At 42.7% G+C, this 21,997-nt stretch overlaps 1 protein-coding gene across 1 annotated transcript in view; it reads right to left on the bottom strand.

Moving 5' to 3' along the window:
• The window catches only part of tmtc2b (transmembrane O-mannosyltransferase targeting cadherins 2b), a 172,287-nt gene that overhangs the window by 56,582 nt on the left and 93,708 nt on the right, over positions 1-21,997 (bottom strand). The gene's annotated exons all lie outside the window — the stretch shown is intronic.

Here is a 21,997-nt window from a genome sequence, read left to right as displayed (position 1 = left end):
TTATAAAGCGTTTGAATCTTTTACACTTTGGTGGGAGTGCAGATAAAAAAGCTGGCCTATATTGATCCCAATAGAACAGTTCCTGCAGTAGGATCAACTGGCCATTCCCACTGTGTTTATTTTGGAAAGAACACTCACGCTTTAAAAAATCTTTATGGCTTCCCTTTCACAATAACGCCAACTAATATATGCAGGGAAACATTCATTTGTGCCCGGCAACAGTACTCTGTGGTCATGAGAGGTTGATCTCATACTGGCACAGCACCTAATCATGAGGCTATAATACATAACATATAATATCTTACCAATTTAGATGTATTGTAAATGACTAATTTCCCCATAGAGATTGAATATAAAGGATCAGATCAGACTGCCTATCACAAAGTGACATTACACAGACAAAGCCCTGGAGCTATGCGATGGACTTTAATTCGTATCATTCCTTAGAGATCTCAAGATAATAGACATCCCTCACAGACATACACGCAATAGAGTATTGGCTTTTATTCCCCATGTGCTGTACAGTATTCTTTTGGTACGTACACCCCTCTTTACCATTTAAATAGAAAGCCATGGCTGGTGTACAGCTGAAATCCCTTTACGTCCATTTGATGTGCCTTCTTCCATCTCAGTATGCCAAATGGATTACATGTAGCATCTACTGTATGATCAAATACTGGGTCGTTCCATGAAATGAGTGCCTTTTGCATCCCTTTGATATTCCATGTAGAAATGTTGCACCAATATTGCATTTTAAAAGCATGTTTCATTAATTGACTTGCCCTTTAATATACACCACATGGAGAATTCCAGATTTTTTTTATGTGAATAAAAACTTTTACATTTTCCTTCTAGGAAGATTTTAACCCATTTAATCCCCAAAAATGTTACCATCATTGTAAATCTCTACATATTTTGTTGCTTTGACAAAGTAATATCTGAAGATTATTATTTATGTAATGTGATTATTTATTTCATGTATAAATGTCCCTCATTTTAAGGTCAACCCTGTTACGTGAAATGAACTTTCATTTTCATGAGGTGAAACAGTACCTTTAAAAAAAAAAAAATCTAAAGAAGCATCTAATAGTCAACCCATAGTGTAAAAGCAGGTGAGCAGGTTTTACTCTTTTTGGGAATTTCCAGGTGTTTTGTGCTGGAAAAGTGGGCGAGTCGAACATCCTGTTTAGGATGTTTAGGATGCTCTGGATCGTCGTGTACAACAGCGTGTTCCAGTTCCCGCCAATGTCCAGCATCTTCACACAGCCATTGAAGAGCAGTGGGACAATATTCTACAGGCCATAGTCAACTCTATGTGAAAGAGATGTGTCACACGGCATGAGGCAAATGGTGGTCACACCAGATATTGACTGGTTTTCACACCAGATATTGACTGGTTTTCACACCAGATATTGACTGGTTTTCACACCAGATATTGACTGTTTTTTAAGGTATCTGTGACCAACAGTTGCATATCTGTATTCCCAGTCATGTGAAATCCCTCGGTTTCAATTGACTGATTTACTTATATGAACCCTAACTCAGTAAAAATCTTTGTTGCTTTTATATTTTTGTTCCGTGTCATAGTAATTTTTTGATGTAACCTCTTGAGATGGGAAAATGTGTTTTTTATTGAAAATGAACATGTGCTTTTTATTACAGAATGTTAAAATGAGGTGTTTTTTTGAATGACCAAGTTAAACTACTCAAAAGTCACCCAATTGGTGGAATGACCCTACTGCATATCACACCTGTGACAGTGGCTGTGACAGTGGCTGTGGCTGTGTTATTGATTTTTGATTGATTGTCTTTTGTCATTGCAGATTGATTCAGTGAGGAGATGTGTGTATCCTCAGGGGAAATGGGATTAAAGGGGCATACTCTCCTCTCATCTGCCGCTGATGACTAGCAGTGATGTACAGTACAGAGTCATTCTCCCCACAGATAGTGACAGTGGTGAACACAGACAGGCCTTCAGCTAGGCTACTATCACAGTACAATAGAGAGACTTGTACTGTTAATGAATTGTTCACACAAACCCACACATCATGCTACTCACTGAAAGAGATATAAAGAGAGTGATTCAGTCATTCCATATTAAAAAGCTATTTAAAAATGCTATTTAAAGAAACCATAACCCGATTGGTTCATGGATGGGGTATAGCTTAATACAATAATAGTATAGCCACTTGATTTAATTACTCTATCTAGTAATTTACAGACATAACATTGGCAATGGAACATCCAGTCTGTTAATCAGTTAAATATGTAAAATAAATATGTTGTAAACCTACATGTTGAAGACATCAAAATTCGTCATTACTGTTCATTCATTTGACATCTGTTTTAGTTCATTGATCAAAGTTTTGCTTCGAACAAACATTGAAATTCGAGATTCTGCTATGCTGTACAATCCATCACAATTGCTACTTACAAACTATGAACTGGTGTGTTGTCAGAGTAACGGAATTATCATCAGATCATTAGATGCAGGACTAATTGACAGAGATCAAATCTGAATTGATTCCAGCATTGAGTCTCTTCCGTTTACCCCTGGTATGGTTTTGTGGGCCGTCTAGGCCCCCATGAAGTAGGCCTCATGTCAAAATGGCCCGGTCGTATAACTGTGTACCCATCCAGTTTAATCTTTAAGCGGCAGGCTACAGAGGCGGAGAGGAACAGCATGACTGAAGAGAAAGACAGAGGCAGCCGGAGACTCAATCTTCCAATCTCCGGCTATTGAGATTAAATAAGACATTTATTAAATATGTATCCAGCCATGCTGTACTAATTTGTAAGTGAGCCTGTTGGTGTAGGCTATGCTACCATAAGGCTCCAGAGCAAGATTCCTTAACATTACCAAGCTAGCACAATTAGAAGTTGTGGGAACTTATGTTTTTAGTTTCACATTGGTTGTGGGAACTAAGCCATACGTTCCCTGACCGGTAAAACTGAAAGTTTTAGATTTTAACTTCTGAGAACAGAAGTGGACATTTCTCCTGCTCTGGGAACTTAAGGTTCCTTAAGTTTACCTGGGAGGTTTTATTAATGGAAATTATAGGTTATTTTGAGTTTTTTTTATATATTCTTGAAAACTTTCACTGAATGTTTCAATAAGACTTTTAATAACACTGTTAGCTTATTTTGGATACACTTTTTTGAACTCCAAGAACAGATAGGACACATGGAATAGGATAGGACACACACAAATATTTCTGTACTGAAATTCCCACAGAAGAATGTTGTTTCTATTTGAGAACATTACCAATGTCAAACCAGTTGGAGAATGTTCCTAGAACATTACCAAAAATGAAATTAAATATAACTGTGTTTGAACTTTTAGTAAACGCTCTGTTAAAGTAACAAAACACCAAGAAAATAAATGTTTTTTGTCAAGTTCCTTAAATGTGCTGAGAATGTTACAAAGCCAAGCAACTACCGTGCACCATTCCCAGAAAGTTGTGGGAAGCTTGTATGCAAAATAACCATAGGACAACCACACTCTCACTAAGCTCTAAGAAGCATATGGTTCTCACAGCGTTATGTGCTAGTTGAGTAGACTCTCGTTGGATACCATCCCAATTAAAAAACAATGTGTAAGGGCAACACTGTCAAAATGTATGACAAATCAGTACATTATTTTCAAAGGATGAGGATCTGCCACTGTTCAAATCAAATCTAATTGTATTGGTCACATACACATATTTAGCAGATGTTATTGCGGGTGTAGCGAAAGGCTTGCGCTGTAACGGCTGTCGTCTTCCTCTTCCTCGGACGAGGAGAGGAGAGAAGGATCGGTGGACCAATACGCAGCGAGGTATGATGACATAATGATTTATTGAAAGGACGAAGACGAACACGAAAAACTAATACTTGAAATTTACAAAATAACAAACACGACGTAGACAGACCTGAACATGGAACTTACATAACTACACGCAGAACTCACGAACAGGAACAGACTACATCAAACGAAACGAACAGCCAAAACAGTCCCGTGTGGTGCACATATACAGACACGAAAGACACAGGAGACAATCACCCACAAACAAACAGTGTGAACAGCCAACCTATATATGGTTCTCAATCAGAGGAAAACGTCAAACACCTGTCTCTGATTGAGAACCATATAAGGCTAATTACAAGTGACCTAAACAATGAAACACAAAACATATAATGCCCACCCCAACTCACGCCCTGACCAACTAAACACATACAAAAATAACATAAAATAGGTCAGGAACGTGACATGCGCTCCTAGCTCCAACAGTGCAGTAATATATAACAATTCACAACAATACACACAAATCTAAAAGTAAAGTAATGGAATTAAGAAATACATAAATATTAGGACGAGCAATGTCGGAGTGGCATTGACTAAAATACAGTAGAATAGAATACAGTATATACGTACATATGAAATGAGTAAAGCAGTATGCAAACATTAAAGTGACTAGTGATCCATTATTAAAGTGACCAGTGATCCCATGTCTCTGTACATAAGGAAACAGCCTCTAAGGTGCAGGGTTGAGTAACCAGATGGTAGCCGGCTAGTGATGGCTATTTAACAGTCTGATGGCCTTGAGATAGAAGCTGTTTTTCAGTCTCTCGGTCCCAGCTTTGATGCACTTGTACTGACCTCGCCTTCTGGATGGTAGCGGGGTGAACAGGCAGTGGCTCGGGTGGTTGATGTCCTTGATGATCTTTTTGGCCTCCCTGTGACATCGGTGCTGTAGGTGTCCTGGAGGGCAGGCAGTGTACCCTCGGTGATGCGTTGGGCCGACCGCACCACCCTCTGGAGAACCATGCGGTTGCGGGTGGTGGAGTTGCCGTACCAGGCAGTGATACAGTCCGTTCCAGAGGTTAATATGTTGCTTGGCAACAGAAAGGTCACCAGTTCAAATCCCATGTTTCTTCATATCCCATGTTTCTTGCTAATTCAAGAATGACTATCAAAAGTCTTAGGTCAGGTCCCAATGGAAGATGAAGAGGAGGGACAGTTTCACCTACTCAGCATTACTTCAGGTAAACAGCATACAATGGCTATGCTTCCCGAAATAAAGCATTAAAGCTGTAACTTTTTGGGTGACCTGACCAAATTCACATATAAATGTGTGTTATAGATCTGCCATCTTATTGAAAGCAAGTCAAAGAAGCAGTAGATCTGTTCCATGTGCGCTATTTCTATGCTTCCAGTTCTTAAGTTTTATTTTTGCGTCTTTTACGTTTTTTTTTTACACCAGCTTCAAACAACTGAAAATATAATATTGTTGGTTATGGAAAATATATTTCACAGCGGTTTAGATGGTACACTGATTCTCTACAATATACTTGCTTGTTTTGTAACATAAACTGAAATTCGGCTAAATATTTGAATTTTAGAAACCAGGAAATGGACGGAGCGATTTCTGCATAGCGCATCTTTCAAGAAATCATTGGCTTTCATGTTATAAAATTCCTCTTTAATCTTATAGGCACACATAATGAACATGCTCTACGGAGGTTTAAACCTATTACAACCACAGGACCATGACTCATCTTTTAGAAAGTTAGCCTGACTCACCATGAACTTAGTGGTTCTGCTCAAGGGAAGCGAACGGACGACTACAGCACGGCTGACTACAGTATTACACATCTTGATGAACACCACACCAATATCACAATGTTGTTTGCTGTGGTGTGTGGTATCTGTTGGTGTGTGGTATCTGTGTCAGGAGTATGTGAAAGGACAAGCTGTGGGACAGGGGAGCTGATGTGTAAGTAGGGTCATAGAGACACAGGGAAAGTAGGTTAGTAGCCCTATAGGGCAGGAAGACATACGGGCTCACTTCCCCTGGACCAGAGGTTAATATCATATCTATGTATCATAGGACTCCACTAGGAGGAGTGATTGACACAGAGGAATGTGGCATTTAAAGCTGACCGCAGTAGGATTAGCCATTGTGTCAGTTCAAAGGGACATGTCATGGTTATTACTAAAATAAACAGATGAACAAAGGGGATTATGGTCAATGTCATCACCCCTTCACCTCGGGCTTGTCGTCCGCAAATAATAGATCTTACTGTACATATTTTAGTTGAAAGAGGATCTGACCCTGGGATAGCCTTGTCCCAGATCTGTTTGTGCTGCCTTGCCAACTGACCATAGGAGTTGGCAAAAAAGCACAAACGGATCTGGGACCAGGTACACTTTGGGACACTCTTATGACAGCATTAATCTGTGTGAGGAGCTGAAATTAGGCAATGGATAGAACATGTAGGGATATTGTGACCATTCCACGTCACATCTGATGATGACAGAGCCGTACCCCATTTCAATTCCTAATTCTTAATCTTTCAACAAAAAAAAGAAAGATATGAGACGTCAACAGCTGTATGAGTCGCTGCTATGTTCGAGTGACGCTAAAAGCAGAGCCAAAAATATGTTCATGTGGTTTAGTTTGGGAATTAAGTAACAGAGAGGAAGCACAGCTTGGGTTGAAATATATGACATACATAAAAAAAGGATAGCGGCAACGGGACATGTCATGCTTTTCAACAGATATAAATCAGCATTGTTCTTGGTGGCCGTGAAATCCACCCTACATCCCAGATCCCCCTGCCATTATGTCCCACAGTTCTGTCCTCTGAACTTCACGTGAACCTGTCGGTTGTACACTTAAAAAACTCCACAAATCTCACCACTGGCTTTACACACACTAAATCCAACTCAAAAAAAAGATTATAGTGCAAAGTAGCTCCGCCACTTCTCAATCTAAACAAGCGAGAGAAACTGTAAATAAGAAGATGTGGATTTGGAAGGGGACCAGGATCTGCAGCTGTTGTAGGATGCTGCCAGGGAGGTCAGAGTGCTGTGGTGTTAATAACACCTGCTGCTGGGGATCTGGACAGGATTTACTGAGCGCCGCATCACAGTGCTTTCACACCATCCCCCGGGCCTGGGCAGGGGCCTGAAACACCACCTCTGTGTTTAGCCAAGGCGCACCAGGGGGGAGCGATTTGAAGAGGGGCTCCGCGTGTTGGATGTGGAGCTGGGATAGGAACAGCAGTCCGAGTGGGCTGGGAGCCAGAGGCAGCTCACGGAGTGCCACGTAACAAATGTGACGCCACCACCCCACTCTGCAGGGCTGAGCTCGCTGCGCATGGCTGCCCCTGACTCTGGCTTGGGCTCTGCCAGGCAGATTTATCCCTGTTGTGATGGGACCACTTTCCAGCAGGGCAGAAGGGCATTTGAGTCTCCTGATGACTGTGTGCTGCTGATGGCTCTCTGGCCCAGGGCGTACGCATACCCAGTACCTGGCTCTGGGACAAACATGTATGTCATGCTAACTCTCTAACTCACTTCCCAGCCTCGTTGCACAGTCAAACACCACCATGCTAACAACATGTCTGTTGGAGTTTTCTGTGTATGCCATGCTACTTTCTGTGTCTCTGTTAGGTACAGGCTAATACCTTAGGCATAATGGCAAACATGAAAAGAGCCTTTAATGACATTTCAACACACACTATTTGTGAATTCTACACTTTCATATATGGACTCACTTTACTGCCTGGTTTAGACTAGCTGGGGAACATTGACTGCAAAACAAAACAGGATATCAGTTGAACAAACTGGAAATGCAATGGGTCTGCTAAAGAAAACCTTTTGAGGGTTCACTGGCCGGTGTTGGATAACTTGATGCGCATCACTATTATCTCATAATTAAACAAACATGTGCCTCTCCCTAATATGCCTCCAGTTAAAATGTCCTCCTTTCAAAAGCACAAGTTCAATTACGGGCCCAGCAAGGGGTCCCCGAGTGCCACAAATCCATTATGCTGTGAGCCAAGGAATTCCAGCTTTGTCTATTTTGTCTATAATCCCGTTTAGCTTGAAATAAGTGGTTTAGCACTTCCCGGTAGGAGGCATAAGGGATTTTTCTCCCCCTTTTTTCTTTTTGTATTTCAACTTTATGAGGAAGGCATGTGAAGAAAATATCCTTGGAGATGAAGTGCAAAAATGAACATTTACAGAAAGTATTTTCTGGTGCTTTGAATGCCTTTTTTCTCAACACTTGGGGTGGAAACGAGCGGAAAGAAAATTTGATCCAAAAATGGTTATTGAGAGCTGCCACTGATTTGTAGGAGAGGTGCTCTGCCATTGATTAGGCTTGAGAACTGGAATTGGCAGCGTTCCAAAAAAAAGTACATGTTTGTGGCAATCCTGTTTTCAATACCAAAGCCTATACGTTCACTTGCTTAGACCTTGCTGTTCCCTTTGCGCTCGTTTCCTGAAAACTGATATATTCACACCCTCCACTGGCTAACATGATAACCAGCTTCATGCTGGCCTGTCTTGTACCATAGCATACTCTGTGTTCTCTCTCCTTATCTGCAGAGTTTGTTCAGTAAGTAAGCAGTGAATCCTGGTGAGTAAAACACGCTGATTGTTTGCAGGAATGACAAGATAAGAGTCTCTGTGTATTACTTCCCAAAAATGTGTGATGGATAACTAACGGCTGGCCAAGGTTTCCTAGATGGTTTAGAAAACTCCTCTCTCTGGGAAACCAAATAGTGCCTTAGATAAGCTTCTCTGGTTAGTGGGGAAATTGGGAAGGAGCATGAGGCTGTACAATGTACAATGGACATTCCATTTTATGATCTTGTCCTCAATATTAGTCAAATAAACACGTTGATCTGTTTGTCAGAAGAGCGGCCAAGTAAAAACACACATTATATTCAACTGAACCGTTCACCAATTAAACAAACATCCAAACATCATCCCGTGACGCACACACTATAACACGTTGTTAAAATAAGGCATACGTGGTACCATAACCATGACAGTGTTCACCTCTAACGACCACAGAGCCTGACCAGGACTCATGTGACCCCTGTGGGCCACATGGTTCGAGGGGTCACGGGGTCAAACCTTCAGTGAGTCAGCCACAGCAGTGGCCTGTATCAAAGCATTTAACCTGGGGAAACCTTCTCACAGCCCGGACACAACCCACAGAGTCAGCTGGTCCTGGTATGGAAGTTATGGAACCCCCTCAGTCAAGAGTCATGGAGAAACCCACAGGAGACTTTGGGAACAGGTCAGAGATGAGGCAGGAATCTGGTTGAGATAAAAACGGACATTAATTGACTGTGAGAAATATAAGATAAGGGAAATAAAAACACGGGGGCTTCCAGCAGAGTGGCAAAGATCAAGAAGAGGGGAAGATGAGAGAGGATGGCACACCATCACTTCGCATGAGAGGAAATTACTTTCAAAGAGCATAGCTCATGGGACTGACAACATTAATCCACAATGGCTATCTGGGTGCTCACTGCTGTACTTTCAAAGCACTTTCTTTCCTTTCCAAACTGATATGGACTAGATTTTCAATGACAGCCTATATACAAAACCCAGGCAGAATATAGCCTTGAAACTGTTGAAACTTAAATGCCTTGAGTTACGCCAGCTCATGTTCTGTTGGTCAGCCTTTATTAACCATAATCATAATCAGCAGATGACCCCTTTCAGAATGCTACATTCAACACCTCTCTCTCTCTCTCTCTCTCTCTCTCTCTCTCTCTCTCAAACCATTTAGCACACTCATATTGATGTTCCAATCATCCCCTCTGCTCATTCCGAGGAAAGCACAATCATACACACTCCTGTTGAAACGGTTCCTTTCTCACCAAAGACGGGTGACCCTGGTTTGAGGGTCAGAGAGGTTCCCCTTCCCCCTGTGTCTTAATCAGAGCCCATTAATGTCCCTCATAAGTAGCAATCAGTCATGGCAACCTGAAGAGCCTCATTCAAAGTGTAAAAAGGACACGTTTCCCTCTCCTCAACCTGAGGGAGCCTCCTAACTGGAGGAAATATAAAAAAGAGCGCCCCTTGGTAGGGAATGTGCTGCGTTAGCAGGAACGCTGCAGTCTCTCCCTGAAGTATGATTGGGGTGGTCTAACACCAACCTAAAGCCTTAGGAAACATAAACAGTCAATCAATGTGAGATCCTACCATTGTTAAGTTTGAGTCAATATCGTAACTTGAGTGTATAGGGTGTCTGAAATGCCAACCAAACTTCACAACATTTTCCAAAGTCCTGCTTGGCTGTGTGATAACTACATGACAATTTGGCTGAGACAAGATGCTGATTCAAGTTTGCTTGCAGGAGGGACGGAGGAAAGACGGAGGAAAGAGGTCCTGGAGTTTGATGTTAATTCAGCACGATCCATGAAAACTGCATGGATTTGGGATTTCTAAAGAGCTTCATGATGTACGTTCCCAGTCGCCTGTTGGTTGGCAACGCTGTTTCAAAATGTAAAGAGCTCTGCTCTCTGCCTTGGATTCCCACTCATTACCACGCCATTTGGCAGATCAGACCTCCTGCATGCAGGCTTTAGACTGGGTTTAGAGGCAATGTAAGCCTCTTCACAGTACATGCATGGAGGAGGCAGACAGGAGATCGAAGCCAAGAAGATCTGCTGTCAAAGCGCTGTCAGAAGCCAATCACTTTCACTTCTCTCAGAGAGGGGCCATTTCCCAGAGTGCTTTTCTCTGGATGTTGTCGTGATGTTTTGTCTTGATAAGGTCCACTGCATTTCTGTGACAAGGTAACATTAGCGCTGTTTGTATTGGCCACACTTGACAGGAGAACACTTCAATAAAGACAAAGTGAGGACTTGCGGTTTGACAATGAATCGCTGACGCAGGTTTATAGGGAGCATTTAGAGAGTAATATTGTTTTTAAGGTCAAATACCACCCGATAATAAGCTATTTGACATTCACCCCAGATCTATTCATAATGGCTATTTCGATCATAAATTATAGTGATATAGTAATAATGATATAGTAATTAAAGTAATATAGACAAAAAAGTAAAATATTACATTTAGTGTGTGCTTGTGTGTGTGTCGTGAGGAGAGGAGAGAGGAGGGGCAAAGCGAACGCCTCTTTTACTCAAACAGAATAATCAAATCTCATCACCCCCCCTCCTAACCTCCCGTCCCCAACCCACCCCAGCCCTGTCTCTCCTCCAAACCACACTCAACTCTCCTTCCCTTCCACCCAACTCTCCACACGCCCACCTTACATAACGTTATCAATGTTGGATGGAAATATAACATGAGGATAGCACGAGAGCCTTGAAAGAAATGTAACTTTTTCCTTCTTCCCTCTCTTCGTCAGCATATGATGCAGATGTAGTTGACACCAGGCCCTCGCCTCTGGAGTCTGATTTTAAAAGCCAGACGGGGAGAGGATGGGGTGAGCTGACGGTGTGTGTGTGTGTGTGTGTGTGTGTGTGTGTGTGTGTGTGTGTGTGTGTGTGTGTGTGTGTGTGTGTGTGTGTGTGTGTGTGTGTGTGTGTGTGTGTGTGGTGGAATATCGGAGCCATCCTCTCCATTGAGTACAAAATGAGTACTGTCAACTCCTACACTTTAATTACAGAGCCCTCAGTGGAAATGCTGAAAATAATATCATATCCTACGCTAGAGTGCCATAAGGTCGCGCTAAAGATATTGACTAAAAACAGATTAAAAAAATATTATACTGGTGACGATTACTACTCACATTTTCTGACACTTAATCTGAAAATTTCCAGGAGACATTTAGAACTGACTAGATCTTGCCCTTTCATATTATTTTTTTTACAGCTATCTAAAAAGCATTGAACAAAAAGCATTTGCTGAATACAAAATGTTCATTGTTGTGGAATAGTGTCTGCGCTGCAGAAGTATTGAGTCACCGTCCTAGCCTACATGATATGGCACAAGGTATATATTAATGGAAAGGATGGTGACACTGAAGGACACAAGGAGACAAAGATGTGTTATGCCCTTGGATGATGAAGCGAGAAACAAATCAGGCGAGAGAGAAAAAAACTTCTGCTAGAAGTGTGGGAATATTCTAGGAGGCATGACTGACTCCTTCCTTTTGGTCTCCCGACCTTCCCTTGTCACTCCCTGTAGCCTTGGATTCCAACCAGAGCATGATAGCTCAATTCTGGCTCCACACAGCAGCATTTTGAGGGGGAGAGAGGAGACATTCCCAGCTGTGTTAGCACAGAAGGTTGGCACCTTAGGAGGTTGGTTCCCGTTTTGTTCTTCTGTCATATTATGGCATCACAGTTTCAGTGTTTTGATGCACTGGAGTTGGTGATGAATCTGGGAAAGAGTAGTTTATCTGCAATATTCTTATATAATATATATTGTTTATTGTGAATGGTGAATCTCAATGGGGATTGCTTGGGTTAGAACATACCAAGGATGACTCACTTGCTCTATGCAAATATTTTTCTGTGGAGTAAAATGTCAAATAAATCTGCAAATATGAAACATCAGCCCACAATTCATTATATGGTTGTCATCGACTTCCGATCTGGGTTTTGTTGATTCCTTTGTGGTGTGTAAACATCTTGTTGCATACAAAACAAACCTTTGATCACTCAGAACGAGAGGGAATTTCATCAAAGTGGGTCTTAACTCTGCTCAAGTGGCATTGTTATGAGAATGATTTTCCACAATTTGTATTCATGTTTACAGGCAGATTGTCCATTGTGGCTTCGCTACGCCGCTGTGATAATCGTTCCAGTGTGTCACAATGGAGAAATTCTAATTTAGTCTGAGCCAAGACGGTTAATCACAAATTACAAACTGAATGTTTCAGGATAAGAACTCTGTGGCTCAGCAATAAAACTAGAGCTGTGGGGAAAATACTGCTGTGGAACATCATTCAATCACTCATGTCTGCACAAGCTAATTCAGCAAAATACATGTGTCTAATCACAAGGACCTGGTTTGGAGTAAGATAAATTACCTAAGAACTAATTCACTGGTCATAATAATTGTTCTTACAGTGCATTCGGAAAGAATTCACACCCTTTGACTTTTTCCACATTTTGTTATGTTACAGCCTTACTCTAAAATTGAGTGATTTTTTCCACATCAATTTCCACACAATACCACATAATGACAAAGCAAAAACAGGTTTTTAGAAATGTTTGCAAATGTATTAGAAATAAAAAACAGAAACATGAGATTTACATAAGTATTCAGACACTCTACTCAGCTATTACAGCCTCGAGTCTTCTTGGGTATGACGCTACAAGCTTGGCACACCTGTATTTGGGGAGTTTCTACAATTGTTCTCTGTAGATCCTCTCAAGCTCTGTAAAATTGGACAGGGAGCGTTGCTGCAAAGCTATTTTCAGGTCCTTCAGTGGCTGGACCACTCAAGGACAATCTGAGACTTGACCCGAAGACACTCCTGCGTTGTCTTGTCTGTGTGCTTAGGGTTGTTATCCTGTTGGAAGGTGAACCTTCGCCCCAGTCTGAGGTCCTGAGTGCTCTGGAGCAGGTTTTCATCAAAAATCTCTCTGTACTTTGCTACATTCATCTTTCCCTTGATTCTGACCAGTCTCCCAGTCCCTGCCACTGAAAATATCCACGCAGCATGATGCTGCCACGACCGTGCTTCACCGTAGGGATGGTGCCAGGTTTTCTCCAGACGTGACGCTTGGCATTCAGGCCAAAGAGTTCAATCTTAGTTTCATCAGAACAGAGATTCTGGTTTCTCATGGTCTGAGAGTCTTTAGGTGCCTTTTGGCAAACTCCAGGTTGGCTTTCATGTGCCTTTTACTGAGGAGTGGCTTCCGTCTGGCCACTATAACATAAGGGCCACAGGTGGACTCCAATCAAGTTGTAGAAACATCTCAAGGATGATCAATGGAAACAATTTCGAGTCTCATATCAAAGGGTCTGAATAGTTATGTAAATAAGGTATTTCAGTTTTTTAATATGTAAATGTGGATACATTTCAGCATACCTGTTTCCGCTTTGTCATTATGGGGTATTGTGTGTAGATTCATGAGGGGAAATAATAATTTAATCCATTCTAGAATAAGGCTGTAACGTAACAAAATGTGGAAAAGGTCAAGGGGTCTGAATACTTCCGAATGCACTGTATATGGTCACTGTGATTTGTTGTCACTGTAACTAACTGTGACTGTTATGAAATGGTATGTATGACCGTGAGCAAGAGCAGTGTGACAATGACAGATGGGAATTGCCTGAGACAGGGTCTAGGACAGGGCTGGAACCAGAGGCTGGGGACTTCAAGGCATGCACCTACCTGGTTGGCGACTAAATTGTTGCATTGTTGTCCTTTTTTTTAACTCGCTATAACATTCATATCAAAAACAATCTACTATACGGGTATTTAATATACTGTAAGAGCGAGAGGAATTTAGTGGTTGATGCAATGCAGAAGGTCAGTGGAGGACCTGGAATGTGAACATTCCAGTGCATCTGCAACTCTGCATGTCCTAAAATAGACCACCCGCTTTCTGGTTCACTGAGAACAACAAGACATCTACGCAAGGGATGTCAGATGGAACATTGCCCTTTGAGAATGTTTCGTCCAGAGCCTGCCTCTTTCTCTTTCTCTCCATCCTTCTCTCTACAGTATGTATTTATTTTTGTCCCTCTCTCTATCTTTCTTTACCTCTCTCTCTCTCTCTCTCTCTCTCTACCTCGCTCTTCCTCTCTCTACCTCACACCCCTCTCTCTCCACCATTTCCACCCTCCATCCTATCTCCTTCCTCCCTCTCTTCTCTTTTCTTTCCCTCCTTCTCTCCTTCCTTCTCATCTCCAGAAGCTTCGGCAGCAGGGTGATGTGGGTGGATAGTGGTCTACTGGCTTTGACTGCTGCGCTCAGAGAGGGATCACAGCCCAGACAAATAACCATAGCAGACAGCTAGCCAATCACTTCAGGTAAAAATGGGACCACTGCTCTGCTCTGGGTGAGCTCAGTATAGATTCTATTGATGTTTTAGGACAACATACTGGAGAGCTCTCAAAAATACACCTTCCTATTTGCTGTGCCTTTCTTGGGTTCAGAAAAACAAGCAGTAGACCTATATTAGAGTATAGTACTGACCACTCCATAATACAAAATGTAGTGAAGGGATTTAAAAGTAAAACATTTGATTGAAGAGGATAACAGGAGGACCATCCAGGTCCTCCTCTTCCCCCAAGACAGTCGTGAAGAGGGCACGACAACACCTTTTCCCCCTCAGGAGACTGAAAAGATTGTCAGTGGAAAGCCCATAAAATTGTCAGAGACTCCAGTCACCCAAGTCATAGACTGTATTCTCTGCTACCGCATGGCAAGCGGTACCGGAGCGTCAAGTCTAGGACCAAAAGGCTCCTTAACAGCTTCTACCCCCAAGCCATAAAACTGCTGAACAATTAATCAAATGGCCATCGGACTATTACATTGACCCCCCCCCCCCCCCCCCCCCTCCCTCATTTGTTTTGTACAATGCTGCTACTCGCTGTTTACCATCTATGCATTGTCACTTCACCCCTACCTACATGTACAAGTTACCTTTAACCTGTACCTCCGCACACTGACCCTGTATATAGCCTCGTTATTGTGTTACTTATTATAATTTTTTTATTTCATTTTTTACTGTTGTTTATTTGGTAAATATTTTCTTTACTCTTCTTGAACTGCACTGTTGGTTAAGGGCTTGTAAGTAAGCTTTTCACGGTAAGGTCTACCCTTGTTGTATTCGGCGCATGTGACAAATAAAGTCTGATTTGATGTGATTTGAGATAACACATTGTGGTTAATAATGCAGTATTCTCTGGCTGCATTGGGAACATCACCGTGACTACAGTGCCATCCTCATTTATACTCCAAAATGAGCTGGTTGATGACTTCACATGTCTCTTTATTGTCTCTTCACTAGAAACATATGAATTGCTTTGAGTTCCAAAAGAGTGGTTTGCGACAGCGCAATCACAGTTAGATTAATATCAATTAACCTGAGGGTGTTAGCAAAGCATACAAATCATGTTATTCATCAGCAGTCATAACAAACCACTGAGTGTTCTCATAAAATACTCATTAAAATGGGGAACGAGAGTAAAAACAATATATACATTCATTGTTCTGAATCTCTGGTGCATGGAACTAATCTCACTGGAAATCTGAATTCCAAGACACTGCACAGACGAAGGCATGAGCTCCATATTTTTTCGACTACTGTAATTGTGACCAGGGTTATTTCCAGCCTAGCGTATAAATCAAACATGCTCAGTGAAAGCCTTAAAGATCATGAAACAGACAGCCTCAACAACCACAGAATCTATATTGAACCTAAAGCATGACAGTTCCCTGGATCGGCTGTGTACGACGCTTCCCACTCTTTCTGTAGTGTGCAGCTCTGGGGGAAAGCGAACAGAGAATCAATGGAAGAAGTTTGGAATAGAAGATGGTGCCGACAGACATGGCAGCTCTGCTTCTAGCTCCTAAGCAACTTTTCAGTAGAATTTTTTTATTGTGTGTTATTTCTTACATTATCAGGCAAAAACTTTTTAGGTATTATTACATACAGCCGGAAATAACTTTTGGATATGAGAGTGGCAGTAACTCACCAGCATTATGACCAGAAATACGACTTTCCCGAATTGGATCCTTTGTTTGTACCCCCCAATGCAATTGAACATATCCCAGAGGCTGCTCCAAGACCCCGCCGGCGGATAAGAGGTATTCAGAGTGGACATCTAGTTCGACTCAGGTGGCGTGCACACAATTTATCGCTTCCTAATATATTACTCGCTAATGTTCAGTCCCTTGACAAAAAAAGTAGAAAAGTAGACGAGCTCAGGGCGAGGATCTCCTTCCAGAGAGACATCAGGAACTGTAAAATATTCTGTTTCACGGAATCATGGCTCTCTCTGGATATCTTCTCTAGGATAGGGGGCAGCATTTTCACTTTCGGATAAATAGCGTGCCCAATTTCAACTTCCTTCTACTCATCCCCAGAGTATAAGATATGCATATTATTAGTAGATTTGGATAGAAAACACTCTGAAGTTTCTAAAACTGTTTGAATCATGTCTGTAAGTATAACAGAACTTATGTAGCAGGCAAAACCCGGAGGACAAACCATTCAGAATATTCTTTCTTTTTATGTCACTGTCTTTTCAATGAGTTTTCATTGGGAAGCCAGATTTCTAATCACCCTGTTCTCAGTTCCTACTGCTTCCTCTGGATGTCACCAGTCTTAGGAAATAGGTTGAGGTTATTAATTTGTGCAAAGAAGAAGAAGGCCATCAGGAAGCAGTGTAACGTCATGTGTACTGTTTGAGAGTTGCACAAGACTAAAAAAAGTAGCGTTAGTTTGTTGCTCTCCTGTATTGAAAACAGATAGACCCGTCTTCAATTTGATCGATTATTAACGTTTACAAATACCTTAAGTTGTATTACAAAAGTAGTTTGAAATGTTTTGGCAAAGTTTAGAGGTAATGTTTTAGATATTTTGTAGTGACGTTGTTCAAAAATTGAGCTGTTTTTTTCTGGATCAAACGCTCCAAATAAATGGACAATTTGAACATATATGGACGGAATTAATCGAACAAAAGGACCATTTGTGATGTTTATGGGACATATTGGAGTGCCAACAAAAGAATCTCGTCAAAGGTAATGCATGTTTTATATTTTATATCTGCGTTTTGAGTAGCGCCGGCAGGGTTGAAAAATGCTACTCTCTCTTTGTTGACATTGTGCTATCATCAGATAATAGCATCTTATGCTTTCGCAGAAAAGCCTTTTTAAAATCTGACATGTTGGCTGGATTCACAACAAGTTTAGCTTTAATTTGGTATCTTACACGTGTGATTTAATGAAAGTTTGATTTTATATAATTGTTTTGAATTTGGCGCTCTACATTTTCCCTGGCTATTGGCCAAGTGGGACGCTACCGTCCCACATATCCCAAAGAGGTTAAACGGTCCCTGTCCATACAGCCAGCTGGGTTCTCAGTGCATCGTACAGACAGAAATAAAGAACTCTATGGGAAGAAGAAAGGTGGTTGTGTGTTTCACGATTAACTACTCATGGTGTGATTGTGATAACGTAAAGGAACTCAAGTCCTTTTGTTCACCCAACCTAGAATACCTCACAATTAAATGCCGACCGTATTACCTCCCAAGAGAGTTCTCTTCGGTTATAGTCACAGCCGTGTATATTCCCTGTCAAGCCGATACCACGACGGCCCTCAAGGAACTACACTGGACTTTGTGTCACATCTGTCCTGCAACGCCCTCTACTGCTCATCCTGTGTCTCCTTGACCTGCCGCCACTCCCCCAGTACTCTCTCCCTCTCCCTCTCTGTGTGATTGTGTGGGCGGAGACAAGTGTGCAGAGCAGATCCCCACCAACTGCAACCTGTTCCATAATCAAGACCTATACAAATACTCAGCCCTGCCACTTCCACGCTGCCAGATTGTAATCGCTGATCAGTCAGTCTACGTTTCTAGCCGCTTGTTACTCTTCAGATCCTGTTATCCTGTTGTGCCTGTTTTCCTTGCCTGATGCTGTTTTCCTCTCCGCTACAGTCCTGCCCGCTCTGACTCTGGTCCCTGTCTCCAGTCCCACGTCTCCTCATCCTGCTACTCTGTCCTGGATTCCCCACTCTACTACTCCATTGGATTCCCCTCCAGACCTGCTTACCCTGTCTCAACCCCTCTCTCTCCAGCCTCAGCCTCCGTACCTGGTTTCCAGCAACCCGCCCGAGCTTCCCCTGACCTGCACTCCATCTCCCCCTGTGTCTCAATAAATACCTTGGTTACTTCATCCCAGTTTCCTCGTCTGAGTCTGCTCTTGAGTTCCCCTGTTCCACTTCCACTTTGTGCAAACTGGAAACCACATATCCTGAGGCCGCATTTATTCTAGCTGGGGATTTTAACAAAGCAAATTTTAGGAAAACTCTACCGAAATTCTATCAACACATTGCCTGTAGAACTTACGTTTCAAATACTCTCGACCATTATTACTTGGATGGCTACAAGGCTCTCCCCCGTCCTCCCTTCGGCAAATCAGATCACGACTCCATTTTGCTCATCCCTTCCTATAAGTAGAAAATCAAACAGGAAGTACCCGTGCTAAGGTCTATTCAACTCTGGTCTGACCAATCGGAATCTATGCTTCAAGATTGAAAATAACATTGACTTATACACGGACACAGTGACTAAGTTCATCAGGGGACGTCATAGAGGGGACGTTGTTCCCACTGTGACTATTAAAACCTACACAAACCAAAAACCATGGATAGATGGCAGCATTCGAGCAAAACTGAAAGCGTGAACCACCGGATTTGACCACTGAAAAGTGACTGGGAATATGGTTGAATACAAAGAGTGTAGTTATTCCCTCCGTGAGGCAATACAACAGGCAAAATGTCAGTACAGAGACAAAGTACAGTCACAATTCAACGGCTCAGACACGAAACGTATGTGGCAGGGTCTAAAGACAATCACATATTACAAGTGGAAAACCAGCCACGTCATGGACACCAAAGTCTTGCTCCCGGACAAGCTAAACACCTTCTTTGCCCGCTTTTAGGATAACACAGTGCCACCGCCGTGGCCTGCTCCCAAGGACTGTGGACTCTCGTTCTCCGTGGCCAATGTGAGTAAGACATTTAAGCGTGTTAACCCTCGCAGGGCTGCCGGTCCAGACAGCATCCCTAGCCGTATCCTCAGAGCATGCGCAGACCAGCTGTCTGGAATGTTTACGAACATATTCAATCTATCCCTAACCCAGTCTGCTGTCCCCACTTGCTTCAAAATGTCTACAATTGTTCCTGTACCCAAGAAAGCAAAGGTAACTTAACTAAATGACTATAAATTATATGATCCTTAGTGCTAGTTAAGGATAATATCACCTCCACTTTACTGGACATCCTAGACCTACTTCAATATGCATACCCAATAGATATGCATACCCCAATAGATCCACAGACGATACAATCGCCATCGCACTGCACACTGCCCTATCCCATCTGGACAAGAAGAATACCTATGTAAGAATGCTGTTCATTGACTATAGCTCAGTCTTCAAAACCATAGTACCCTCCAAGCTAATCATTAAGCTCGTGGCCCTGGGTCTGAACCCCGCCCTGTGAAACTGGGTCCTGAACTTCCTGATGGGCCACCCCCAGGTGGTGAAGGTAGGAAACACCTCCTCTTCGCTGATCCTCAACACTGGGGCCCCACAAGGTTGCGTGCCAAGCCCCCTCTTGCACTCCCTGTTCACCCATGACTGCATGGCCACGCACGCCTCCAACTCAATCATCAATTTTGCAGACAACACAATAGTAGTAGGCCTGATTACCAACAATGACGAGACAGGTAGGAGGTGAGGGCCCTGGCGGAGTGGTGCGAGGAAAATAACCTCTCCCTCAACGTCAACAAAATGAAGGAGCTGACTTCGGAAGACAGCAGAGGGAGTATGCCCCTATCCACATCAACGTGACCCCAGTGGAGAATGTGAAAAGCTTCAAGTTCCTTGGTGTACACATCACTGACAATCTGAAATGGTCCACCCACAGAGACAGTGTGGTGAAAAAGGCACAACAGAGCCTCTTCAACCTCAGGAGGCTGAATACATTTAGCTTGCCCCCTAAGACCCTCACACACTTTTACAGATGCACAATTGAGAGCCTCCTGTCAGGCAGTATCACCAACTGGTATGGCAACTGCACCACCCGCAACCGTAGGTCTCTCCAGAGGGTGGTGCGGTCTGCCCAACACATCACCGGGAGCATACTGCCTGCCCTCCAGGACACTTGGGGGCACCCAGTGTCACAGGAAGGCCAACAAGATAATCAAGGATATCAACCACCCGAGCTACGGCCTGTTCACCCCGCTATCATCCAGAAAGTGAGGTCAGTACAGGTGCATCAAAGCTGGGACCGAAAGACTGAAAAACAGCTTCTATCTCAAGGCCATCAAACTGTTAAATAGCCATCATTAGCCGGCTACCATCTGGTTACTCAACCCTGCACCATCTGGTTACTCAACCCTGCAGCTGCCCTATCCACATAGACATGGGATCGCTGGTCACTTTAATAATGGATCACTGGTCACTTTAATAATGTGTACATACTGTTTTACTCATTTCATATGTATATAATGTATTCTACTATATTTTAGTCAATGCCACTCCGACATTGCTCGTCCTAATATTTATACATTTCTTAATTCTATTATTTTACTTTTAGATGTGTGTATTGTTGTGAATTGTTAGATACTACTGCACTGTTGGAGCTAGGAGCACAAGCCTTTCGCTACACCCGCAATAACATATGTTGAACATGTGTATGTGACCAATAACATTTTATTTGAAACTGCTTGTCAGCAGACTGGTTCTAAATAAAGGAAAGAGAGAATAAGAAACGGAGAGAGAGAGAAAGTGGCTGTAAGATATTTGGAGCGGCCAGCGAGCGGATCTTTGTTTTCAAAGAGATGTCATGTTCCTTTCTGCTACTTAGTGAGTGTGCTCTGTTTCTCTCTCTCTCTCTCTCTTCTGTTTTGCTCACTCTCGCAAAGGGGAGAGCCAGGGTCAGAGCTTTGGCTGTCTCCGACACGATGCGTGTCAGCGCCTCTTATCCTTGATGAGGGGTGGGCCAGAGAAAGAAAGATCTAGAGCTCCCAACTCCAGTCACTTTCTATCAACGCAGGTCCACTACCATAGCCAGTAGCTGTAGAGCTGGAGGACGGAACAGTAGAGAACTGTTCATTCAGCATCAGATGGAATTTCTACACATTATAGCGTTACTTGATATTAGCTTCTGTAGAATGAGAAAAAACACTGAAAACAAAGCCTCACTGTTGACCGTGTTCCCCATTTAAATAGAATGCACTGCGTCTACTCTTCGGTGGAAAATACTGCATCTGCTTCATTTCTAAATACACAGAGCATTAGAAAGACGCATTATACCTGAACAGTCTGCATATGGGTCTCCTCTCCCAGGCGAGGCCCAGTGGAGTGTATCTATCCTCAGGTGGGAGGCAGGTGGGTGAGGGCAGGGGACACTGGCTACCTCTGCTATGCCCACTCCATCATACAGTGACAGCAGCCATTAGAACATAAGACATCTGTGAGACTCTGGATGGTCTCACATGGCAAGAACATGTCACATCTACATGCACAACTCACGTGCACCTCAC

Source organism: Salvelinus alpinus, chromosome 15 (genome assembly GCF_045679555.1).
Source record: "Salvelinus alpinus chromosome 15, SLU_Salpinus.1, whole genome shotgun sequence".
Classification (NCBI taxonomy): domain Eukaryota; kingdom Metazoa; phylum Chordata; class Actinopteri; order Salmoniformes; family Salmonidae; genus Salvelinus; species Salvelinus alpinus.
The sequence above is the reverse complement of the archived record's forward strand: the minus strand, read 5'-3'. Positions and strand labels throughout refer to the sequence as shown.